Source organism: Spermophilus citellus (genome assembly GCF_964194105.1).
Source record: "Spermophilus citellus genome assembly, chromosome: 3".
Taxonomy (NCBI): Eukaryota; Metazoa; Chordata; class Mammalia; order Rodentia; family Sciuridae; genus Spermophilus; species Spermophilus citellus.
In genome coordinates, this window is record NC_138184.1 from 152897625 (window position 1) to 152916787 (window position 19163).

Consider the following 19163-nt stretch of genomic DNA (forward strand, 5'->3'; position numbering starts at 1 on the left):
GTATGCCAATAATAGCAGAGATTAATAATCAAAGCCAAGGGATAATTAAGAATGGATATTTTAAATAAATGGAATTCAAAAATGTCTGACATGCTTGATTGTTTGACTAAAATTAAACAACTAATCTGAATATGACTGATGGGAGTGTTGCTAAAGGAACAATTAAAACAGAGCAAATCTGATAACTTCAATCATGTTAGGTCTTTCAATTCTTACCTTCTGAGGGGTATACCTGAAATGCAAAACCTACAATTTCTCATATCTATTTATGGTTGTAGAAACAAAGAAATCAGTGTGTAGCTGGTCCGCTCAGACTGCCCTCCTGGATCATGTCTGTGAAACCCCTCTTGGCCTTTAATTTCCCTGATTCTCCTCAGGGATGTTTGCCTTATGTTAGCAAAACCAGGATGCCACAGTACAAAACTTGCTTCTCTGCCATTTGTTTTAGATTACTCTTCCTACATGCTCCAATTTGCATAACTTTATTGTTTTGTGGATTCTAAGCTTATGAATTTATTACCAAGGCACCTGCCAGTGTTACCGTATTTAAGGAACTGTCAGCAGTTTCTATTTTGGGGCTCTAAGTTAGCTACAAAAATTCACTCTGGGTTGAATTTTGGCATGTGTTATAGGGTAACAAAACCAAAAGTGAATTATTTTTAGAAAAAAAAAAAGGGGGAGGCAGAGGAGGGGAAATAGTTCTTGGGTTCCCCCCCCTTCCTTGAGGTAGAAATATAAAATTCAGAAATCAGTGGTTATAGAAGTATTCTGAGTGATTAACTCTCTTCAGTTTTTCTGAAGTTAATATCTTTTTCAACCCATTAGTCTACATTGCAGACCTATGCCTTGAGGTATTGTGGCAAAATATTAAAATTATCTCTTCTAGTCAGAGACAATACATCTTGTATATGCATTAATTTTAATAGTGGAATAGCAGTTTCAGGAGAAAAATATTATCCAGTTAATGAAGATTAGACTAGAACCAACAGGTTTCAGATTCTTGACCAACATGAAAGCATCTGAGATACGTACGACCTTCAAGGGTCCCTCTCTTGCTGCATGCATTCCCACCAACAACACACAGATCTTCACTAAACAGACAAGAATTAGGGCTTCTCTGAGTTTCATTGATGGTTGAAGTTTTATCTCTGGAAATAATCTTCACACTTTCCATCTTTATTTGGCAAGCACAAAAGACTTGAGAAACATACAGAACTTCTGCAAAATAATATAATCAGATTTTTTATTTTCCCAAAGCAGAAAGGCAAAAGGTAGGTATCATGCCTTCCTATTTTCCTCCCACACAAGAAAACATGCATGCACACCCACAGAATCTTAAGCATACAATATACCCAAAATATCTTAGAAGTAACATATATAATATTTCCAATGCAAAAATTATAAGAATGTTGAGGCTAGCTAGATGGTGATATAAATTGATTACATATACCTCGAGCACTTTTGGGGGATAGGCACTTAGCTAAAAAGTTGGGTTAGTAAGCTTATATAAAATACTTGCCAGCAAGGAGAGTACACTGTGAAGAAGAAAAGGGAACAAAAGCTATAATCTATATACAAGCACTGTCAACAGGACACATATTCTGGTCCAGTCTTGAGCAAGCTGGTCCCTCAGGCAGGTGCATCACTTTTGTAGAAATGGAGGCACCAGACTGTCAGAGAACAGTATCATCGAACATGTCATACATGGAATCATACAATTCTCGCTCAAGCTCAGCCTCACGAAGTGACCTTCTAACTACACTCTGATTCCCTATAGAGAAAATTCCAGTAAATAAACACTGAGTTGGTGTGTATCCTAGATGATTTTAATTAAAGAATTTGTATAAACCAATTTGTATAAGCCAACATATTTGCATTTCAGTTCCTATGTTCATACCTTGGGAGTTTGGTTAATGCAAACCTTGCCCTGTATGACAGTGCTGTCCCAATATGCTAACCCAGGAAGTGTCAGAATGGCCACTGCTAAGCTCCACTGTGAGTCTGGAAAATGTGAGTCTAGCCCCAGCACCTAACAAGCACTTTTTAATTAATGAATCAGTAAAGGCAATGCCACCTTGTGAAACCCCTGGAGGGTAGCCACTTCTCCTATTAGCGTGCTTTAGTTGCTGTGTGGTTTTCTCTCCAATTTCAACAGGAACTAAAATTCAAAGAGAAAAATAGTCATGGTTTAAGTTTTTACAATTTCATTTTATTTTAATGAACTCAATAAAAAAGGAGTGGAGCTAAAGCAGAGGTTTCTAAACTATACCTCATTTCCACTCTGTTTTCCAGTCATAATTACTGCTTAAATAAATATTCTTCAAACCATGTTATATTTTTCCTATTTGTTGGCAGTCAATTGCTGAAAGGCACCTCAGAATACTTCTAACACAACCTCCCTTTTTACAAAGGAGCAAATTAATGTTATTATTTCATCTAATCCTACAACAATAAAAAAGGAAACAAGTACCAAAAAAAGATTAAAATAACCAATAACTGATTCTCCACTAATTAAAATCAGGAAGTTTGATGTGATGTTAGGAAACAGAAAAGTATTTCAAAAGATTCGCATATTTTATTTTTATTTTTTGCTGTTTATCCAACTTGAGTTGGTAGGCTCTTCAACTTGGTCTTCAATTTTCTGGTTAATAATAGTTTTAATTAGCTTTTTCACATTTATGTGATGATATAAAAGCAAGTTCCTCCAAAATGTTTTTCTTGTTTTTTTAAGCATAAAAATTTGCACCCCAAGATGAGGTGTCACCCATTCTGTGTTTTGTTTGTAATTGTTTTAATTGGTGTAACATTCCAAATTTTGGCTTTGACTATTAGTTTGAATCATATGCAACTGCCATATCTGTAGGTCAGAAATGGTCAAATACCCGCAATTACATATGGCTCAAATTAATGCTCGCTGGAAAATGTGGTTTTTACTACAAATTAGCTATCTTCTGATGTTATCTTTTCTGCGCAATAGTATCTGGATTCTGATTTGTAAACTAAGAATAACAACATCTTAATTGCCAGATTAAATTTAATTTATAGCAAATAACTCAGCTTATTATAAGAAATAAGTATATTTTCCTGAAAAAGTATTTGTAATCATATAAGCATTCCATATACTAATTAAAAATGAAAAAAAAAATGTTTCCTTACTTAAATAAGTCTAATAACCAATAAATCAAATGTCAAGTCATTTCATATAAATATAAATGTTAGGGCTAGGGTGGGTAGCTTAGTAATCAAGCTCTTTCCTAGAATGTATCAATCCCTAGAACCACACATACAAAAAAAGAATGAATAAACAGAAATAAAAAATCAGGGTAAGAATTCATTTATGGATATCTTGTCACATAGCTATATGGATTTTAATGAATTATTAGCAGATGGGAACAAAGAAAAAAATCCTTCAAGTCTTAATTGCTTTTATAAATACCATGAGACATCCAAAATCCTAGGAAAATGAAGAGATGATGGAAAATAATATATTTGGGGTGAAGATTCTTGCTTATCTGAATAATCAATCCATGGAACAGTCGATCATTCAAAACACTACCTAACAGAAGCTCTTCTATGGATTCTAACTATGAAAACGTCAGATTTCTTCAAAATGTTTATCTTATACAAAAGGGAATATATCCACAAAGAAGTAGTTTGCAAAGATGGACTTGCATCCAAAGAAAACAGCCCACAGAGTTACACAACTCTTAACCTGCCCTTTTTAGAGTTGTTAAAACTCTGAATAATTTAAAAGTGAGGGCTGGGGGTTTGGCGCAGTGATAGAGTGCTTGCCTACCATGTGTCAGACACTGGGTTCATTCCTCAGCACCATGTAAAAATAAATAAATAAAATAAATGTTTAAAAAAATTAAGTGATGGCGAATCTAATGATTACATCCATCTTGGTTATAGATGAAATGCTACATTATCAACATACTCCTCTTACTCTTCATTCTAGGCACTGAGAACATGCCAGTGTGCATTGTTGTTTTGGGACAAAATCAGAAATGTGTAAGAGGAGGAATTCAGAACTGATAATTTCTAAAGAGAAAAATGAAACATCAATTTAATTAAATAGCCAAGAAAATAATATAAATGCTTCTCAATATCTTTTACCCAAGTTCCCCTGTCCCAAACAATTTGTAAAACTCCTAAGAATGTTATAATTTTGAAGATAGATTCTTTTAAGTAATTTTATTAAAATAAACAGTATTTGAAAAAATAAATAGGAACTTTCAGTTGAATTAAGTTCTGAAAGTAAAAACTAAAATTCCTGCTAGCAAAAATGCAACTTGAAGTAAGACAATAATATATATTTACATTACCTAATAATATACACAAAATATAACTAACTATGAATAATTTGGTCCAATTTGCCATTGAAAAGGCGGTTCACTATTTACACTTATGTTATCAAGAACAAAACTCCAGCAGAATTTATTCACTTTCATTAACCATTGTTAATGTAGCCAATGACAAAAAACACCACTTATCTTAAATTATTGTTTTTGCTTATATTTCACTAGGCTATGTGGTTTTTTCAACAAAAAATTAAAGATAAATTATACTATACTTGAAAAGTTTATATGCTAATTTTAAAAAGCAAAATGAATTTCAAAAGTAATCAGTACCTCCCAGTGATTATATGGAACTTTATAATCTTCTTTCTCTAAATTGCTTTATTTAAGGCTGTTCTAGTAATTTGCAATGGTCAGCTTGAAAAGATGAAATTATTACTATTAAAAGCAGAGTAATTAATACATCAGTGCTTTGTTCATAATGTTAACAAAGAAAATTAAGATTTTTTTGTTTTGTTCATTACTTTTGTATTTTAAAAATGGAATTTTCCTTCCCAAAGTTCTGAGCTTCGAAGCAATTGCAATATTTTCACTAACATGTTTGTCCTCTTGACCTCTCTCTCCATAGCCTAGTTTATCCCATAGACTTAAAATTAAAATTATCGCATAATTTTTATTACCTTCTGGTACTTCTTGTTCCTTTTCTTTCAGACAATGGATTCAACTTGTATTTGTGGGTCATTTGTTCACAATATACATGAACAAATAAAGTTCTACACTTATATATATAATATGCTGTATGGTTTATAGCATTTGAGGATGCAGAAAAGAAAAAAAAAATCATTGTAACTTTAAGAACTTTCAACTTGATCTTCAGAAAAATAACTTCATACTATTTTCAGTTTGAGCTTAAAACAATCTGTTTTATTTTAGAATTTGGTGAGGATGTCTCATGTCATTTATCACATTATACCCTGCATTATAATTATTTCTGTAAATACTAAAGTTGTTTCAGAGACCTCTAAAAGCTGCACAGAGGCAGGATCTATTTTCTTATTCATCTTTCACATGCTTAACACCAATACTCTTCAAATTTAATGTGTACTTAAATCACCAAGGGATCTTGTTAGAAAGTAAAATTCTGTTTGATAGTTCTGAGAAGGGGCCCCAAACATGACAATTCTGACTTACTGCAAAGTTACACTGACATTGCTGGTCTGAGAACCACGCTGTGAGTAGCAAGGTCACAGAGCACCCAACTGAAGTCATAAATCACTTAAAAGATATTTCAATTTCCATTGTGAGAAATGCCTAGTTAGCTTCTGTAGAAAGTCAATACTACTGAATACCTACACTGTGTCAAATACAGTGAAAAATTTCCATCCTTTTGAAGAAGATACTATTATTATCTCCATTTCACAGATAGGAACATTAGGACTCTAATAGGTGAAGTCATTTAACCCAGGTTTGCCTGATTTCAAAGGCTCTGCTCATAAGCATATCATGTTTCCTCTTGGTATCTCATCAACATGGTAAAGGAGTCGTCTTGGATGCACTTTCCTTCTCTCTTAGGGGAAATCTTCCTCATCCATTGAGGCCCAGAAGGATGTCACATTTTTTTTCTTTTTTTTTTTTTTTACTTCCCCCACTTTGTATAATTTCCTATAGATGAATGTTTCTGTACTCCCTCCAAGTTTCCTATGGTGGAATCTCATTCTCACGTGGTGGTTTTCGAAGGGTAGGCCTTTGAAAGGTGACTAAGTCATGAGGGCAAAGTACTCATAAATGGGATTTGTGTCCCTATAAAATAGACCCCACAGAGCTCCTTCACCCCTTCCCTCATGTGAGCACACAGTGAGAAGGACAGTCATCTATGTGCCAATAAACAGGCCCTCCCACCAGACACAGAATCTGCTAGCACCTAGTTCCCCTTCAGTTTCCCCAGTAATTCTTTCATCCAGCTAGTGTTAACACTTGCAGAATGTCACAGTTGTCTGGGTGGAGGATCCTCTGATCTTCTTTGCCAGGGGTCAGAAGCTTGAGAATTGGAACATCACGTTATCTATTGTTGATATCCAGTGCCTAAACATGGGAGCTTCTAAAAGATACAATGCCCAGACACCATTCGGTTCAAGTCTGTTATGGGTTAGATCCTAGGTATGAACTGGTTTGTAAAACTCCCCCAGAGGATTCCAAGGTGCTTCCTGGTAAAAATCCCTCATGTTGAGCCTCACAGAGTGCAGTTAAGGACTTGAATTTTCATTCTCACAAGATCCCACTAGCTGATGAGTTCAGAATTGTCTATAGGGGAACAATGTCAAGCCAAGAGTCAGAGGCCACTGTAATAAAATGGCTAAGAGATAACAGTAGCCTGGGCCAGAATCATGCCAGGGGAGTAAAAGAGAAATGGTCGAGGATCTAGGTACATTTTCCACAAAAGATCCAATAAGAATTAAAGACAATCAGAAATGGGGCTGGGAGATAGAAATGGATTAAGGATAACTGAGGTTTTCAGCTTGAGCAACTGTAAGAGCAAGCTTTCTATGGGTTAAGATAAGGAAGCCTTCAGAGGGAGTAAGAAACATGTCAATGGTTGACACTGTTTGTTCCAGAAATAGGCCAACTATCTCCAAGGTCAATGTCATTTAAAATGGAGCCTGCCCTTTAGGAGTGGGGTTCTAGTCCCGTCCTACTCTGTTCTTCCTAAACCTCTCTTCTCCAAGTCAATTTCCCAGCTTTTCCCACAGTCCCCCCCTTACCCTCAAAGATCCTTTCTCAAATTTTCCCTGTGTTTCCTGGATCTTTTTATCTCAGGGGCGGGGGGTGCTATTGTTGTACCTTCATCCTGAAATTAGCTGCCATTTTCCTCTCTCTTTCACCTACCCAATATGTTGCCCTTGATTTTTTTTTTTATCAAATCCCTACTTACTATTAGCCAGGTTTGCCTGCTTTCCTCTCCTGCACTACAACACCATGTTGCCCATCACCAATCAGCATAAGCCATGCCAACTTTCAATTAAGGAGAGAATAAACAAAAAGCTAACTCTACCACTTTCTATAGAATTGAACTATTCAGACTCAACGTTTTCAATATGAAAACAAAACCTCTTGCTAAGTAGGAAATGTGAGTTATAGTGTATCAAAAATAATATGTTCCCATTAAGTAAACCCTGAAAATTATTTTCACAGACAAAACAATCATGTATCTAACTGGAATCCTAAAGGGAAATTGGACTCTGTGGTATCTGATTTAGTAATCCACAAAAATTAGTCACTCTGTGGTAGCTTATGATCATGGAAATTACATTCAATACCTCTTCCTCCATATCGAAAATCACTTTTCTCTTATGACCAAAGTCTGTGATTATGAAAAAGAAATAAACTGAGTAATCCAAATTGTGTTGCTCACATTTAAATCCTAAAGTCCTAGACCAAAAATGCAATTTTCAGGTTGTACCACACTTTACAGATGAACAGTGTTTAATGCAGCTAAATCCACAGAGAAGGAGGAATGATTTTAATATCAGCTTTACCTTTGAGTGATATTGTTCTACTTGTTATTGTCAGAAGATGGTTCAAATAAAAGAGAAAGGCCCTTGGGAAGCTGAGTGATCTGAGAGCTATACATTTCTTCCACTAGAAATCTCAAAGGAATTCCTACCTCAAAGAAGAGTAAAATAAATTTAAGTAGCTTGAAAAGTTAAATACCTTTGAAATGAGGCTAATACATAATGGAAAACAGAAATATTTCAATTTCTGCCCTACTTTTTTATATAAATTCTAAATGACATATTCAAAGCAATAAAAAAGTTACCACTCTGCAATTTAAAAGAAATGGATACCAACTTTTATATGGTTCTATTGTGCACCAGGGTGCATCTCATCTGTGGCTCACTATATAATTTGATTGGAACTTGGCTTGTTCAGGAAAGAAAAGTTAATAAGGCAATTATTCATGCACTCACTGCCCAAGTCAGACAGGAACCTGAGTCTTCAAAAAAGGCACAATACGTGAAGGAATAACCCTCCACAGCTCACCAGTATGTGCCATTTCTGAACTCAATCAAACCATTTCCCATTTAATCTTATTCCTGTAATTCCATAATCATACAAATTGTTTTCAAAAGCTTACAAAATGATCCTGTGGTTCAAATGGAATATGTTTAGCAATATAAAGGCATATCACTCATTTAGAATGGCCTGTCTTTGAGCTAATCATCGTTGTCTAGCTCATCTTCATGTGTCTTCTTTTCCTCTCTCTTGCATAGTGCAAAGATTCTGGTAATCATTAAAAAGGCAGTGAATCAGGAGGCAGAAAAGAGAGGTAAGTGGACTGAACATGAGAGGGTAGGATGGGAAACACATGAAGGTCTTGAAGGTCTGGAGTGAACCAGGGAGGAGAGAGAAGAGTATGAAAGGGAAAATACAGAAAAAAAAAATGTAGTTGCAAACACTAAGAACAATTTCCATTTCACTATTTGGACTCAAGCCAGATTTGACTTGAGTGGGAAAATCTCAGAGACATCTATAGAACTTGCCTTATTTATATCAGAGTCCTTAGGCCTTGAAATGTGGAAAGAGAAAATTACTAGGTCAAATCATGTGAAATTGCCTATCTTATAAAAATGGGAACTGTATATGGCTCAACCTAAGATAAATATTTTTATAGCAATGCTAGTTATCTCCTTAATTATCTCTCCTTTCTCTTCCTCCCAACCACAATTTAAATAAATATGCTTGGAATTGGGCAACAGGAAAGTTTTCCCAAAGAAGTTAGAGCATGACTTGAGTTCACACAGCTAGCCATGGTTTAGCAGGAACCAGCGATCAGGGTCCCCCAAGACTGGAGCCCTTCCACAGCACCCTTGTGCCAATATGTGGGCAGCAGGATGTCCAAAGAGAAAAACGGAGTGTAAGGAAGTCATGTCAAATGTCAGACTTAATCTGCACACTCACAATTTCACGAAGGGACAAAATTTTATCTACCAAAATAGAACTAACTCCCTTCCTCCTCATGTCCCAGAGATCAATGAAGGAATAAAAATGAGTCAGCAGGAAGAATGACAGTTGCCATAAGTTAGTGGCACTTTTTAGAATAAATCCCAAGTTTGCCAAATTCAAGAGTCCTCTGCTAGTGATTAGTCAGTGTGATTGACAATAAGGGATACTTAAAAGAGTCACTGGTCCTGCAGCTCCACATTTTCAGGATTGGATAGGGAAGCCAGTACAAAGGATTTGATACTCAGTATTATTACTGTTCTGAAAAATAGGAGCTCATACCATTCACAGTAAAGCTCCCCCATTCGCTGAAAGTTACAGAGAGATTTTGAAGTCCACGGAGGTGCTTCTAGTGGATTTAATAAGATCAACCATGGCTCCCATGGAAGGGGGAAGACAAAGAGTATAGTCCAGTTATCTGACCAACACAATTAATCTCATAAACAGATAAAAATAATTGGCTGTTACTTTAAGCATCCTTGATCATCACTGGACACCTGAATGTGTTTGAATGTCCTTAAGACTTTCCTCCCACAGATTTGCTGATGAGCCTGTTAAAAGCCAGGCTGCCTATGGGGTGAGCAGCAGGTGCTGAAATAATGGGCTAAAGACTGAGAGAAAATCTTTTGTTCCCACTATCTTGAGTAGTTTAGGTTAAAATTTGAAACTGAAAATTGGTCAACACTGACAAAAAACCTGCTACATTAACTAAAATAGACTCTACATAAAAAAACGAAAATTGCTTTTCTCACTCAGTTTGTACTCCAAGGAGGGGAAATCAAAATATTGGGTGAATGTTGAGATTGTCTACCATGAATGGTAATGCATTTAGTTTCAATAACTGCATAAAAATCTTCTAAAAGCCTTCAACAATCATGTCAATAATATTCAGACTTGCCTCTTGATGACAAATACATCTTTACCTTCTTTTCAAAATTTGTATGGCTAGAAACTTCTTCAAGGAACAGAATAGAGGTGATTTCAAATTTAGCTTTTTCTATACTTTGGCCAGAGTTGAATTTTACACACACACACACGCACACACACACACACACACACTCATATACACACACATATAGATGAATTTTAAAACTCAAATAAAGAAATTAAATTTAGCATAGACAGCATTTACAATGGTGATTTTTCACTCCAATAATGAAGGGAACTCATAAATTTTAGGCTTTGCAAGAATAAGCAGATTTGTTTGGTTTATTTTTAAACTTATAGGCATCAACAAATAGCATAGTTTCCAAATATTTTATTTGATCTGATTTTTTTTTAATCTGGCTGGGAATTTGCTGAAAACATTCACAAGTTTCCATTTTATTGGTTGCTAGATGAGTTTTTATCTGTGGATACATTATGTCTACTCTTAAACTGCTTTTTTGGCTTTGTAGTTTACATTTAAATGCATAAGCACAAAAAGAAAAAAGAAAATAACTAAAAGCTACTTAAGATCTGAGATGCAATTTTGGAAGTTTTACTGAAGCACAAACTCATTTTTACCAGAAACTACTCATTAGTAACAAAAAACAAAAAGAAAACACAAACAAAATGTTTTTGTTTCAACGATCAAGTGTTTTTAAGATTATCAGTTTATAACTGAAAAACACCCCCAAACATGGCAAACACTACTACACTAGCAATCGGTAACAGATTCTGATGGAGGAGATCTGGGGTGGGCCTGATATTATGCACTTCTAGCAGCTTCTTGGTGATATTGCTACTATAATCCAAGGGCCAGATTTTAAGTAGCAGAACCTATAATGTACTAGTCAACTCAATACTGGGCATAACTGTCTTCACCATTCTGAGATAGAAAGTGAATTTTCCCCGCCTATCAAATAAGAAACAGAGGAAAAGAGAGATTTAATAAAAGTATTTAAGTAACACAACCAACATATGAAGCCTGGTCCCTTTGAAACCAAATCCCAAGCCTTGTAATAATTCACTGCCTTCGTCTCTCAAGAAAAAAAAGAATCTATCATTATCAGTAGTTAGTGCTCTTTACTGGCAACCTGCTAATCCATGATGAATTAATTCAAATCAACAATAGAACAATTTAAAAATCCAGGTGCTTCAACCCCACTCCAACATAGTTCTTTTTGCATGAATGTGGTGGGAATTGAGAATTCTAAATATTTTCACCATCTCCACAGGTGACTCTGGGAGTCACCAAAGTTATTCATTGGTTATGCCTTCTGAATAGAAAACCTGCTGCAATAAATATCATCTGCATTCCATTTGTTATTGAAAACTGCAAGTATGAGGTGTGGCTGATCAAGCAAGTGGGCTTGAGGGAAAAGACTTCATCTTTTCAAAAAGTTGGATGTTTATTTAGCATTTTCTATTGGATTAAAGCACTCAAACTGTAATATTTTGATGAATCCTTTGTCCTGGGCTACAGTCTTTTTGTAAATCTCCCTTATTTAAGGAAAGACTCTGACCCAAGAGATGTTGGCATCCCCTGCAGCTTCAAGTAGAAAACCATCAATTCTAGACTCTCCCGGGGAGGCCAGCACTCTGGGGTGAAGCAGGGTCTGGCATGATTTCTCTCTCTTTTAATGCTGTTTTAAAGGCAAGTACATGCCATCCGAAAGGATATGATTAGCCAGAGCTCCTCCCGAAGACCATCATCATCACATTTTCAGAGTTCAAGCAGGGCAGCCTTCACTCCCATTTCCACTCTTACAAGCAGATTTTTAAGAAGAACCCATCATTTTATACTAGGCCATTTGTGCAAGATGGAGCAATAACATTTATGGGAAACTCTGGAGAACACACAAAAAAACATCTAACAGAAAGACATGAGACACAGAGTGGGGCCTTACACCACGGATTCTTTTACTAAGGATAAAGTTCTATCAGTCTGAACAACAGCTCCACATGTGCCCGGAGGCTCTTTGCCTATCTGCTCCCAGCTCCTGTAGGCACCAGTTGATTTGATAGTTATCAGAGAAAATGGATCAGCACTAGAACAGTGTGCCCCCAGTGACAAACTGGAACCAGTTACTCAAACCATGTTAGGAAAACCATGTATGTCTTACCACTACCCTTTCTGTCAACATTAGAAGTGACTGGCTATCCCTATATAGTTTTTCTTCCAAAGTCTACTCTGAGAACAATCTTTACCAGACAGAAGTACAACATACTTAATTTTAGCAATTCTTTATTCAAAATATATAAAGAGCAATGCTCTCAGCATCATCAATTTACTTTAAAAAAAAACACTTATTTTTTTAGTTGTAGTTGAACACAATACTATCTATCTATCTATTTATTTATTTATTTTCATGTGGTGCTGAGGATGGAACCCAGGACCTCGCACAGGCTAGGCAAGTGCTCTACCACTGAGCCACAACCCCAGCCCTCATCAATTTACTTTTTAGAACAATCAGGAAGCCATGGCATATTATCACTTTAGCCAAGAATATCCTGCTGCAAGAACTGAACATATGACACCAAGTTATTCAATTACATTTCTCATTCACTGTGACACACCGAGAGGAGAATTTTTCATGTGGATAGTTTTTTAATGGAGTTTTATTCCAAAGAGGACTCCCAATGTATTGGGTGGGGGGGACATAATGCAGCACAAAACCAGAGTACAATGCACCACTTCCCAATGAGAACATTCTAGAGACCATGTTTCTCATTTCTTAAATATTGTATTAGCATATTTTAGCAGATGACCCCAAACGAGTGCTAAATTAGCCACAGAGATGCTCTGTTAATGTGACATTTAAGAGCTCTTGTTTATAGAAACACTTCCTCTATGTGTATCGTGTACTACCTTGATGTTCAAATATGGTCCCGTCCTTGGACTAGAAGGAGCAGCAGTACCTGGGAACTTGTTAGTAATACAAAATCTCAGGTCTCACTCCTGAATCAAGAGTCTGAGTTTTAACAAGATCCCTATATGACTCACAGGCACTTTAAAGTTTGAGAAACACTGGTGTTACACTTATGGAGCAGATATTTTATATACGTTTTTTAAATTGAATTCTCATTGAATTTTTTAAATCTAATTCTCATATTAGATATGGTTAGATATTATCACTTTCATCACTACCATTTTATAGATGAAGAAACAAGACTTGGTAATAACTTCCCCAAAGTTCACATTAACAGAAAGGAACAGACACAAACATAGGTCTTTCACTTTTTTTTTTTTTTAAAGAGAGAGAGAATTTTAATGTTTTTAGTTTTCGGTGGACACAACATCTTTGTTTGTATGTGTTGCTGAGGCAGGAGAGCGTGCTACTGCTTGAGCCACATCCCCAGCCCAAATGTAGGTCTTTCAGATACAGAAGTCCAGTTTGTTTCTCTCTAGTGTTTGAATCCACAGCGTTTTCATCCAGTGTCCACAGACAGGTGTTGGGCAGTGTGCAAAGTTAGTGCACTTTCTTATGAAAAACTTCATAGTTTTTAACCAACTTTTAAAGAAATGTACATCCCCTCAAAGTATAACAATCACTGCTTGAAATTCTTGTCATAAATACATTTAGGTGCAAACAATTGAAAAGCAAAGAGAGAACACAATCCACACAAAAAAATCTTAACATTGATACTTTAACTCCCAAAATGTGAAGAGGATAACTACAAATTAAAAAAAAAAAAGTCATATTCTAAAGAGCAATTTACATTTATATATTTTCTTTTAAAAATCTGTGGTCATGCACTTTTTATTTCCTGCTGGTTTTAGGATGCTTAAAAGTATAAATAAAAGCAGTATTATAAATAAAGGACTCCACACTAAAACTTTAGACCTAAGTGAAATTCAGCTCATCACTACAGATTTTAAAATGTGGTAGTTAAGAGCATGTCTTCTAATGGAATTCAAACAAATCCTGGGTTTGAATTTTTAGGGAAACCTCTTACTGTGTACATAATAGCCTTGAGAAAGTCATGTGCATTTCTAAACTGAAATTTCCCAATATAGAATGAGGATAAGATCCAACCTACGTTTGTTATTTTACGAAGATAATATGTACAGTGAGCAGAGTGAATTGGTTTTAATAATTATAACCAATTATAATTAAAATCATGGTCTAATCAGTGATTATTATATTTGGAGATTTATGTAAATTTTCCCAGGGTCCAAGAAAGCTATTCATTGATTGTGTGGTCTTCTTAATAAAAGCATAGGCATTTCAAGAATGAGGTTCTGGCCCAAATGCAAAGGAAAAAAAAAGGGCAAATGGCACCTAGTCTTTTTCAATTTGCATTTTTAGAGTAAATTTATGGTTCTTAAAGTATGGATCCCAGACAGTAACATCAGCTTCACTGAGAACTTGTTAGAAAACTCAACTCTCAGGCCCCTCCCCAAATCTATTCAACTAAAATTCTGCAGGTAAGACCAGCAATCCATGTTATTTTACAAGTCCTCCAGCTGATTAAGATGCACACTGAAGTTTGGGATCCTCTGTTATAAATGAAGAAAAGTTTTAGGTGAAGGATCATCTCTGGAAAGTAGTTCCCCTTGTCTCTAGGGTCCCTTTTCAGTGCACATACTCAAGGCTGTGATAGATGCTCTCGTGATCTGGGACAGATGTCATGATAAATAAAGATCTATCTGCCCAGAAAGAAAGTCAGTTTGGACTGAGACAGAGGAAATGCACATTTACATAAATATGCAGTTCTCAACTTTCAAAAGTTAAGGTGTTTTCCTAACTCTACCCACCTCCTCAAAGGGGATTAATTTCGTCATTTACATTATGTAGGGCTGTGAATACTTGAACCAAAATAAGTTATCGTCACGTTTTAGAGAAATAAATTCCAAGTCTCTGATCACAGGGCAAGTTGGACATCTCCTTAGGGTTCAAGTAGAATATTGTTAACTAACAATAAGCAAAATGAGGAAAAGTTCGAGGAACAGAGGTCAAGAGTGTTGACTCTAGCTGGGTATCCTGGCCCAGGCCTGTGATCCCAGCTATTCAGGAGGCTGAGGCAGAAGGATCCTAAGTACAAGTTAGCCTCTGCAACTTAACAAGATCTGTCTTAAAATAAAAGTGGCTGGGAATTTAGCTCAGTAGTGGAGAGCTTCTGGATTCAATACCCAGTACACACACATACACACACACACACAAAAGGGTTGACTCACTCCAAAACACTGCTGCCTATTTTCCCACCTGGGCTTCCTTTGCAGTTACAAGCTCTGTGACCTTGAGCAACTAATGAACCATGCTGTGCCTCATGTCCTTTATCTATTCCAAGGGGATGATCATAGCAGGACCTATCTCACATGAAGTCAAATATCAAAGGAATTCAGACATGCAGAACACACAGAATAGTGCCTAACACCTAGTAAGTGTTCAATAAATATTAATTTTAAAAGAAAGAATATGAAACAAGGGACAAATGGTGTTTTCTTCAGATTTCATCAGTCTTAAAAAAATCCATTTCCTTGAATATGAGGTTTACACAAATGCCTTCTGTTTTGATACTCTTCGTGACACCTAAAATAAGATCACAATCTCTATGTGGCTATTGTTACTTAATCATTCCATGTACTTTTGCCAGGTTTTTTATTATTATTTTTCAAGCAGATTGCTGAGGATCATGAGGACAGGACCTTTCTGATATTTGCTTTTATCCCCCACTGCTGCTGCTTCACACTAGACGCTTGGCACATATTTATCTGTCATGGTACAATACAAAAAATAAAAATCTGAATTAGAAAACACAAATTTCAGACTTCATTCATTCATTCAAAAAAAAAAAAACAACAACCACAAAATTGGAAATATATTCATGTGGCTTAAACCTTACTAAACTTACTTTATGACTGCAATGTATCTACCCATCAAGCCATTTCTGTATCAACCACAGCAATTCAACTGTCTCATGAAGCTAGAGTCAAATTGCCTTAAAACTCTACTGACAACTTACCCCACAATAACTAAAAACATGTTTATAGCACTGAACACAAAGAGCAATGAAGGTTATACCATGCAGTCCTTCCAAAAACCCTTTAGGTTGTCCAGTAATGCTCCAACAGAGATAAAAAGAAAGTTATTACCTGAAATAAAACCTTAGCTTCGATTTATTGCCATATTTCCAGGCATTCCATATCAAACATAACTATAAATAGCAAGATCCTCAAAATGCAAGTCTAGTCTACTTCATAATTTATCACCCCACTTTGCCTGCCTTTCTGTCCTGGAATTCCCCAGCTAAACGAAATACCATCCTGGTTTATCATTTTGGTTGAGAGAGTCACTGCTGATCTACTGCAAATGGGATATTGTCCCCACAGCAGGGCTTATTGCCATCTCCAGAAGACAATGGACTCCACACCCCCATTTCCCTCCCCTTGGGCTCCCCTTGCTAACAGCACAGCTATGAGTTTCTATAGAACCTGTCACCAGGGAACTGTCCAACATATTTTGGCAAAGGAATTATTTCACCCTGCAAGGAAAGAGGACAGGAAGATAGTAAAAAAGAATAATCTCTTGTTTGGATGCTGGCCATCTAATTAAATTCAGAAAAGTATTGATTCTGTCCACTTAGATTAACTTTAATTTCATGTGTAATCAAGTTGCAGATTCAAATTAACCAATGTGGGTCCCTGAAACTCCTCCAAAAATGTATCAAATGGCTCTAAGTAAAATTTCCCAAGTGAATGTGATTGCAGTCCAACTTGATTTGCTGTTTATTTTCTATTCTAACATGAAATCTCTTGGACAAAAGGATAAATTGAGGCAATGTGTTAAATAAAATGCAGGCTACATGATTTAGCAAACAAAGCAAAATCATTCTCATTTTCATTAAGGTTTTGTTATTATTCCAGTGGTTTATAAAATATTCAAGAGTAACATTTTAAATTAAATTGTTGGCATGTGTAATAATTTTTCACCTAACACATCATACATTATAAAACCATTTGCATATATTAAAATCCAAATATTCCAAAGTTCACTCATGGTGACAAGGATATCAAATCTTGAAGCCTGAGCCTGACGAACTGGTATCTGGCTAGTGTGCTTCACATTTTTGCTAAATGCTGAGCAAGAGGAAATGAACTAAGTATTTGGATCTGAGCCTTAATAATGCTCAGTGTCAGGTCATAAATCTCCTGACAGGAAAATATTAAATTCTAAAACTACTTCTCAAAGAATTTGCAGCATTATTTTCTTCAGATTATTTGCTACATAGCACCAATGTTGTTATCTCTAAGGCAGTGTGAATATAATTGAGTCAGAAAACACAGAATGGTCCACATCACTTAGCCACACATTTCTACCAACTTTCCACTTGATTGCCTTGCTGGTCTGTTTTCCATATAATTATCACTCACTAATATTGAATACTTTCTTCCTGAAATAAGCTAAAACACGATTGAAATGCATGGCTTACAGAAAACTCACGTGGTCAGGAAATGTTTTTGTTTTTTTTTAAACTAAATTAACAGTCCCCACACCTTTTTCAAAGAATAGGACAAAGAAATAGCTATCTATGCATTTAAGAAAACATGTGCCTTGTAGTTAATAATCCAAATCTCATGAATTATAGGGTAAAAATGATTTTTTCGGAGTTTTTACAATAATGCAGATAAAACTTTTAGAGTGCAGGTTTTTTCTCCATCTAGAAATAAACACTCAAAGTCCCTAATCAACCCATTAAATTGTTAGAAAATTGCATTTCTTGAACTTGTAAAGGGGATCACTTTAATCTTCTAAGAGAAGATTGTCTAGGACAAGATACGAAGATTTCTTATTATGATTACAGTTCAGAAGCTAAAAATAGCCATCCGAGAAAATTGAGATCAAGCAGCTTCCTGACACACATCTGACCTAATTCAAAAATCTGATTTCTATCAGTTCTTGCTGAAGACTCAGTGTGGCAAAGCTTCAGCTAAGAATCAGAGACCACACAGAGGACTCATAACCCTACAGGAAATTTACATTTAAAACATTCAGGCTTGCAAAAGATTAGAAATTATCTACAATGTCTGCCAAAGAAGGTCTGTTCTGTTAATTTCAGAAAATTCACACAATGAAACATTATATAGCTGTGAAAAAGATGAAGGCAAAAAGTACTTATGTATACAGAACAAACTCTGAGTAGTACATCAAGAGGAAAAAAAGCAAGTAACATAAGCTATACCATGTTTATATTTACTGCACATACCCACACAGACACACATAGCACAACATTCTGGAAGGCTGCACAAGAGAGAAGAAATAGTGATTATTTCTGAGGAAAGGAGAGAAAAAAAAAAGAAAAAAAAGGGGAGAGAGAGAGACTTTTCACTTCTTGGCCCTCCTATTTTTGAATTTTGTATCTGTACACTGAAGGCATATTTTAAAGACATATCTAATCATGCCAGGAAAAGAATAATCCTTGTGTTTCAAAATATCAAGCTGTGTTAAAAGTCCTTCAGATCTAATGGTACGTCCAGGGAGGAATCTGAGCAACAAGGCCTACCACATCATTTCTTTCTCTCCCTGAAAACAGTGAATAGTTTCTTTCTGAAATGAGCTAAAGCATGCTTAAAATGTATGGGTGCAGAAAACTCACACAGAGGCTCCACATAACAAAGGTTTGGAGGAGCGTCTTCTCTAACTACTGGGATTAAAGTCAACTTCCCATGGTAGTCCAAGAGGTGTTTTAGTGGCAAAAGCCATTTCCCCTCCATCTTAATCTCCATCTGCCTCTTTACAAAAACTTCCCCAAACACTCTGGAGGGAGGGATAAAGAGGGGGTGGAGGGGAGAGACGCTTGTGATGGAAAGGCAGCTCCAAAGCCAGGCTCCAACATATCCCCATCCTTCATCTCTAAATTCCTCTACTCAAAAATTCTGAGGTAGCCATTATATTGCCCCCATATTTAGGAGAAAACAAATCCCAACTTGATGTATCTTTC

The 19163-nt window shown here is 35.9% G+C and overlaps 1 protein-coding gene across 7 annotated transcripts in view; it reads right to left on the reverse strand.

Moving 5' to 3' along the window:
• The window catches only part of HDAC9 (histone deacetylase 9), an 890491-nt gene that overhangs the window by 649266 nt on the left and 222062 nt on the right, over positions 1-19163 (reverse strand). For 3 of the 7 annotated variants that reach the window (XM_081283849.1, XM_081283856.1, XM_081283857.1), the window contains exon 1: positions 2075-2099. The exons of the other annotated variants lie outside the window; for them this stretch is intronic. The gene's annotated coding sequence lies outside the window, so the exon portion shown is untranslated. Of the gene's footprint in view, positions 1-2074; positions 2100-19163 lie in introns of those variants that run through there. 7 annotated transcript variants of the gene reach the window in all.